Source organism: Podarcis bocagei, assembly GCF_964188305.1.
Source record: "Podarcis bocagei genome assembly, chromosome: 8".
In the NCBI taxonomy this organism is placed as follows: domain Eukaryota; kingdom Metazoa; phylum Chordata; class Lepidosauria; order Squamata; family Lacertidae; genus Podarcis; species Podarcis bocagei.
The window spans coordinates 22,566,781-22,572,780 of NC_138133.1; the positions used below are offsets into that span (position 1 = coordinate 22,566,781).

The following is a 6,000-nucleotide window of genomic DNA, read 5'->3' on the forward strand; positions in this document are numbered from 1 at the left end:
GCCAGCATGACTAAGCTGCTTCTGGCGAACCAGAGCAGTGCAAGGAAACGCCATTTACCTTCCCGCCAGAGCGGTACTTATTTATCTACTTGCACTTTGACATGCTTTTGAACTGCTAGGTTGGCGGGAGCTGGAACCAAGCAATGGGAGCTCACCCCGTTGCGGGATTTGAACCGCCAGCCTTCTGATTGGCAAGCCCTAGGCTCTGTGGTTTAACCCACAGCGCCATCCGCGTCCCTTGTACACAGAATTAGGGTTGCCATATTTAAAAAATTAAAAACCAGAACACCCCGAAAATTGTTGAGCTCCCGCCCCGGCCGGCATCAATTCTGCCTTTGAAATCCTGGTAATGGCCGGGAAAATCCAGACATATGTCAGCCCTGACAGAATGTACCTTCTTGCTCTCTCAACTTGCTTTGAATGCTTAAGAGGAAGATGTCTGGAAAGAACAGGAAAACTCTGCTGAAAACATGCAAACTCTTCTCATGCATTTGGAGACACAAAAATAAAATAAAGTTGGGGCATAATTAACTTCCCACTGAAACAACAATCAAGCTGAGAGAATGCTTTCCTCCTAACTGCACACATGGTGGGTGTTTTGATTAGAACAACAAGCTTCTGCCAGTGTTGAATAATGAATTTCACTCTAAGGGCAGCACTGTGTGAATATTCATACAGAACGGTGTGAAAAGATTCTGATGCAGCATTTTTTGGAACACCCTCATTTTTGGGTGAAAAGCGCCTGAGGCATTTGATATCGGGGGACAAATAATTCTAACCCAGAGCATAGTTTGAAAGCAGGGCTGTAACCAGCACTCCGCAAAAGGTGGGATCCTTAGGTGGGGCTTCAAAGAAAAGAATGAAAAATCAGTGATTTTTCTCATAGCTAACAGAATCTTTGACAACTCTTTCACCAACCAGAAAGATTGATGTGTATTTCAGCACTTTATTTTATTTTATTTTATTTTTTGATATATTGCTTGGCCAGAGAACTGCACTATGTAATGTGGGAAATGGTGGACTTTGATGGCTGGCTGTGTTTCAGTTTGCATCTTGCTTTGGGAATTGCGAATTAGGTAGGCTTGCCTTGAAATGGGAACCAGTCGACATTCTCTCCCAGTCCTGCTTCTGAGAAGCAAACACTCTTCTGAGAGCTCTTGGGCAAAACATTCAATGAGATCAACAACCACAGAGTTGTTGTGGGTCTCACTTTAAGAGAAATGGATGAGGCTGTTTTCTTTCATTATGTCCTATAAAAATTAAAACCAACCTTGTCGGTGCAAGACAAGCCCTTGCTTTAACCAAATCTCAAGTGTTGTATTCTGAGTTGTGCTTTCGTTGCCTATCAGTGTGAAGAATTCAGCACCAAAGTGAATCACCTGTCAGATTTTGGTAATGAAACAACATTCCCACATCCACAGGAGCTTAGAAATATCAAAGCACGTTGCACTAAAACGAAAACAAACCAAATTTTTTGAATACTGGGTTTCACTCTCATAATACTCCTATATGAAATTTTACTGGTGAATATTCAGCATGAAGTAAAAGTAAAGTCTGCTGCAATTTTCCATTAAAAAAGAGACAATCTTCCTGTTTTACATATACATCTGTGCCAAATGGAGTGGGTGGCGCTATGGTCTAAACCGCTGAGCCTCTTGGGCTTGCAGATTGGAAGGTTGGAGGTTCGAATCTGCACAATATGGGGAGCTCCCGTTGCTCTGTCCCAGCTCCTGCCAACCTAGCAGTTCAAAAGCATACCAGTGCAAGTAGATAAATAGGGACCGCTGTGACAGGAAGGTAAATGGCATTTCTGTGCGCTCTGGCACTTGCCACAGTCTTCCGAGCACCAGAAGCAGTTTAGTCATGCTGGCCTCATGACCCGGAAAGCTTTCTGTGGACAAGCACTGGCTCCCTTGGCCTGAAGCAAGATGAGTGCTGCATCCCCATAGTCACCTTTGACTGGACTTAACCATCCAGGTGTCCTTTACCTTTTACCTTTACCATGCCATATGCAAATGTATTCATGGGAAAACTTGAATAAGACACCCTCACAAAGCCCATTAAGAAACCACTTACATCAGGCTTCCTCAGCCTCAGCCCTCCAGATGTTTTTGGCCTACAACTCCCATGATCCCTAGCTAGCAGGACCAGTGGTCAGGGATGATGGGAGTTGTAGTCTCAAAACATCTGGAGGGCCGAGGTTGAGGAAGCCTGACTTACATGGTGGTGATGCACAAAAGATATCTTTGTGGTTTGGAAAAATGGCAAAGCAGATTTAGAGCAATTCATAAATTACATCAGCTCTGCTCATCCAGCTATCAACATTCAACAGCACCATTGATAATCCATTCATCCCTTCCCTCACCAATGAGGAACAACAAAATGGCTGCCAAACTCTACAGCAAACTCACTGATGCTCATACCAACCCAGACTGGAAATCTGCAATCCGAATTGTATAACGAAAGCCATTGCCTACAGCTTATCTGTCATGATCAAACGCACTTGCAAACAAGAAAGATAAATACCAAAGAAGGGTCAGTGAATTTATAGAAATCCTCCATGTTTTTGTTTGTTTGCAGCATTCACTGGGCTTCCACCCTCTTTGCTGCCCAGCTGTAATCTCAACACAGATCCATTTCTCTTTTGCTATTTGCATTGGAAGAAAGCTTCCACTATAGTTCCAATATACTTAGCAGACACATGCCTCAGCTTTGAATTAAGACCATACCTGCTATTTACCATGGACAGAATTACCAATTGCATGAACGTCATCTCATCCAGTCTGGCTCTTAGTGAGTGGTTGCTATTCTCACTCCAAATAATAAGTGTGGACATGCAGTTGCCCATGTCTCCAGACACTGGGCAGCCGCTGCTGGATCCTACAGAGGTTATGCACAGAGGTGACTGGACTCCCCTATGAGTCTTTGGAATATTCAAACAGACACATCCACCCCATCAGTCAACATTTTGCTAGTAACAGAGACTCTTCAGATAAATTTCGCCCGTACCTCTGACCTGACACCTTGAGATAACCAAGTACAACAGTGCCATCTGCTTGCCATTAGATGTTCCAGCAATAGACCAAGCTTATGTTTTTGGATGGTGCTGTGGGTTAAACCACAGGGCCTAGGACTTGCCGATCAGAAGGTCGGCGGTTCGAATCCCTGCGACGGGGTGAGCTCCCGTTGCTCGGTCCCTGCTCCTGCCAAAATAGCACTTCGAAAGCACGTCATGTGCAAGTAGATAAATAGGTACCACTCCGGCGGGAAGGTAAACGGTGTTTCCGTGTGCTGCTCTGGTTCGCCAGAAGCGGCTTAGTCATGCTGGCCACGTGATCCAGAAGCTGTACGCCGGCTCCCTCAGCCAATAAAGAGAGATGAGCACCGCAACCTCAGAGTTGGCCACGACTGGACCTAATGGTCAGGGGTCCCTTTACCTTTTTATGTTTTCAGATGGCCCATGTTGACTCCTAAAAAGAAGACAGGCAAAAGGCATGAAATACCTTGCAAGTTTAAGGACTTACAAGGAGCTTTAGATGGACAAGGAAGAACAGGTTCATCAGTTGCACTTTTGCTTTCCCTGTTGGCTTAAAACAGTGGTTCCCAAACCCTTTTGGGCCACCGCCCCTGTAGTCCCATAGATTCACCCCCTTACTCACCGTCTTATTCCACATGTGCTCACCCAATTCATTCAGTGGAACTGGTACTCCTACAGGTGCCACATAATACCCATTCCACATTGGCTAGAACTCGATCGTTCAGAGTAGCAACACCTGAACTTCGGAACTCTCTGCCTATTGAGAACAACCAGTAGTCTTCACAGTAGTCTTTTCGGCGCTTGCTAAAAAACATTCCTATCTAGTAAAGCAGGGTTGCCATACGTCCAGACGTTACAGGGATTTCAAAGGCAGAATTGACGTCCAGGAGGTGGAGTGGAGGAGCTCAACAACTTTTGAGGTGTCCTGGTTTTTACTTTTTGAAACATGGCAGCCCTAAGAAAAGCCTACCCAGATGCTCAGAAAGTTGAGGAATTTTTAATCTATTTTAGTAGTTTAACTTTTGTATGTTTTAAAGTGGGCTTGTGAATTTTTCTCAATTTTACTGTTTCATTTTTTGTAAACAACTTTGAGGGTTGTTGTTTTTTACAGCCAAGAGGTGTATAACTTTTATGAAATAAGAAATAAAAAATGAATGAATGAATGAAATCCACACCTGTAGCATCCTACTGCTGCCCCCTTGCTTCTTAGTGCCCCCTAGGTAATCACCCCCAGGGGCAGTACCACCCACTTGGGAACAACAGGCTTAAAATGCCCACTGCTTAAGCCCACACAGTTCTTCCCAGGAATGGATATCAATTCCAGATGGATACCAGGATGATGAACCCCATCAGTGGAAACCCTGTGGAAGGTTTTTGGCTTGTGCAGTGGGATTTCCCCCTCTTCTCTTGGTCCTACTCCCCCAGAAATGGGTTCCTGGAAGGTTGGAAGAACTGCCAGAGTGGTATGCCAGGGGGGAGGGGAAATGGGAATGTCTGTTTGGCCAGCTGATATACGGTGGTACCTCCGGTTACAGACGCTTCAGATTACAGATGCTTCAGGTTACAGACTCCGCTAACCCATAAATATTACCTTGGGTTAAGAACTTTGCTTCAGGATGAGAACAGAAATCGTGTTCTGGCTGCGCGGCAACAGCGGGAAGCCCCATTAGCTAAAGTGGTGCTTCAGGTTAATAACAGTTTCAGGTTTAGAATGGACCTCCGGAACGAATTAAGTTCTTAACCCAAGGTTATGCTAGTGCAAACGGTTTGCTTGTAATATTGAGGCACCGAATTCCGTCCATTTCTATTTCTGAGGATTTCTGGTGAGCTGAACAGATGAAAAAAACACGACCCTCTGGCAGGATAAGCAAAAGGCAGGTGACTGTGAAGAGCAGACCTTCCCTCTATTTCTGTTAACACCACGTGCTTAGGAGTTGTTGGAGAGGAATGATGCTTTGAAAAAATGAAGTTCGGAACGGAAATCTCAGCTTCTTTGCTTGCTGTTAGAGAACACAGCCCTCTGCTGGCTAAAGCTGACACATCAACCGAGACAAGTTGCCTTGAAGGAACATTCGCTTTGTTGCAGCTTGCCTCAACCAATTTAATTTAGCCATGCAGTACTTTTCTTTCCCCAAGAAAGGTAAGAACAATAACTGCCACCCCCAAGGAGTTTGTCCAGCTGCTGCTACTTAATGCTCCTCTTCCCAAACATACCCTTGTGATGGTGGAGAGCATTTTCTGTAGACAAGAGAGGCTTTGTGATAGCAGGCCAGATTGCTCAGTTGGTTAGAGCGTGATGCCCATAATGCCAAAGTTGCAGGTTCAATCCCTGTGTGAGACAGTTGCATATTCCTGCATTGCAGGGGGTGGGACTTAGATGATCCTTAGAGCCCTTCCAGTTCTATGATTCGATGACCTTTCCTGTTGGGCTGCATGGGAAATACAATACCCTATGACTCCTGATTCAATGCATTGGGTCAGGATAGCTGGTTGGTGGCATAGCTGTCAAGCGTCCCTTATTTGGAGGGACAGTCCCTTATTCCAGCGCCATGCCCTGCTGCTGTCCCTTATTGATGGATGTCCCTTAAATGTCCCTTAAATAATGTCCCTTAAATTTCAAAGGAAGCACCTCCTCTCCCTCCCTCCCTGCCGGCCAGGGAGGAGGGAGGCTCCAACTGTGTTGCTTGGCTGTGTTGCTCACCCAATAAGAAGTCTAAGAACGGCTGGGGGGTGGAGCTTGCATGCCTTGTGCTGATCAAATCGGCTGCGTTGCCTTTGCTCAGCGCTTCCCAGCGGAGAGGTGATGGTGGTTTTCCTTGAGGCTTCGTTTGGCTGCTGGCTGGACTTTCTGCCTTTGGCTCAGAAGTTGAACATACCTGTGCTGAGTGCTTGGATCGGAATCGGATGGATACGTCATCGACGGCCCACTCACCCTTGCCGGCAAAAAGGCCTGTCTGGAGCGG

General features: G+C 45.8%; 1 long non-coding RNA gene across 1 annotated transcript in view; it reads right to left on the reverse strand.

Moving 5' to 3' along the window:
- The window catches only part of LOC308594078, a 109,788-nt gene extending 105,182 nt beyond the window's left edge, over nt 1-4,606 (reverse strand). The window contains exon 1 of the long non-coding RNA XR_014011297.1: nt 4,561-4,606. This is a non-coding gene — a long non-coding RNA (uncharacterized lncRNA). The remainder of the gene's footprint in view (nt 1-4,560) is intronic.
- Between the last annotated feature and the right edge of the window lie 1,394 nt (nt 4,607-6,000).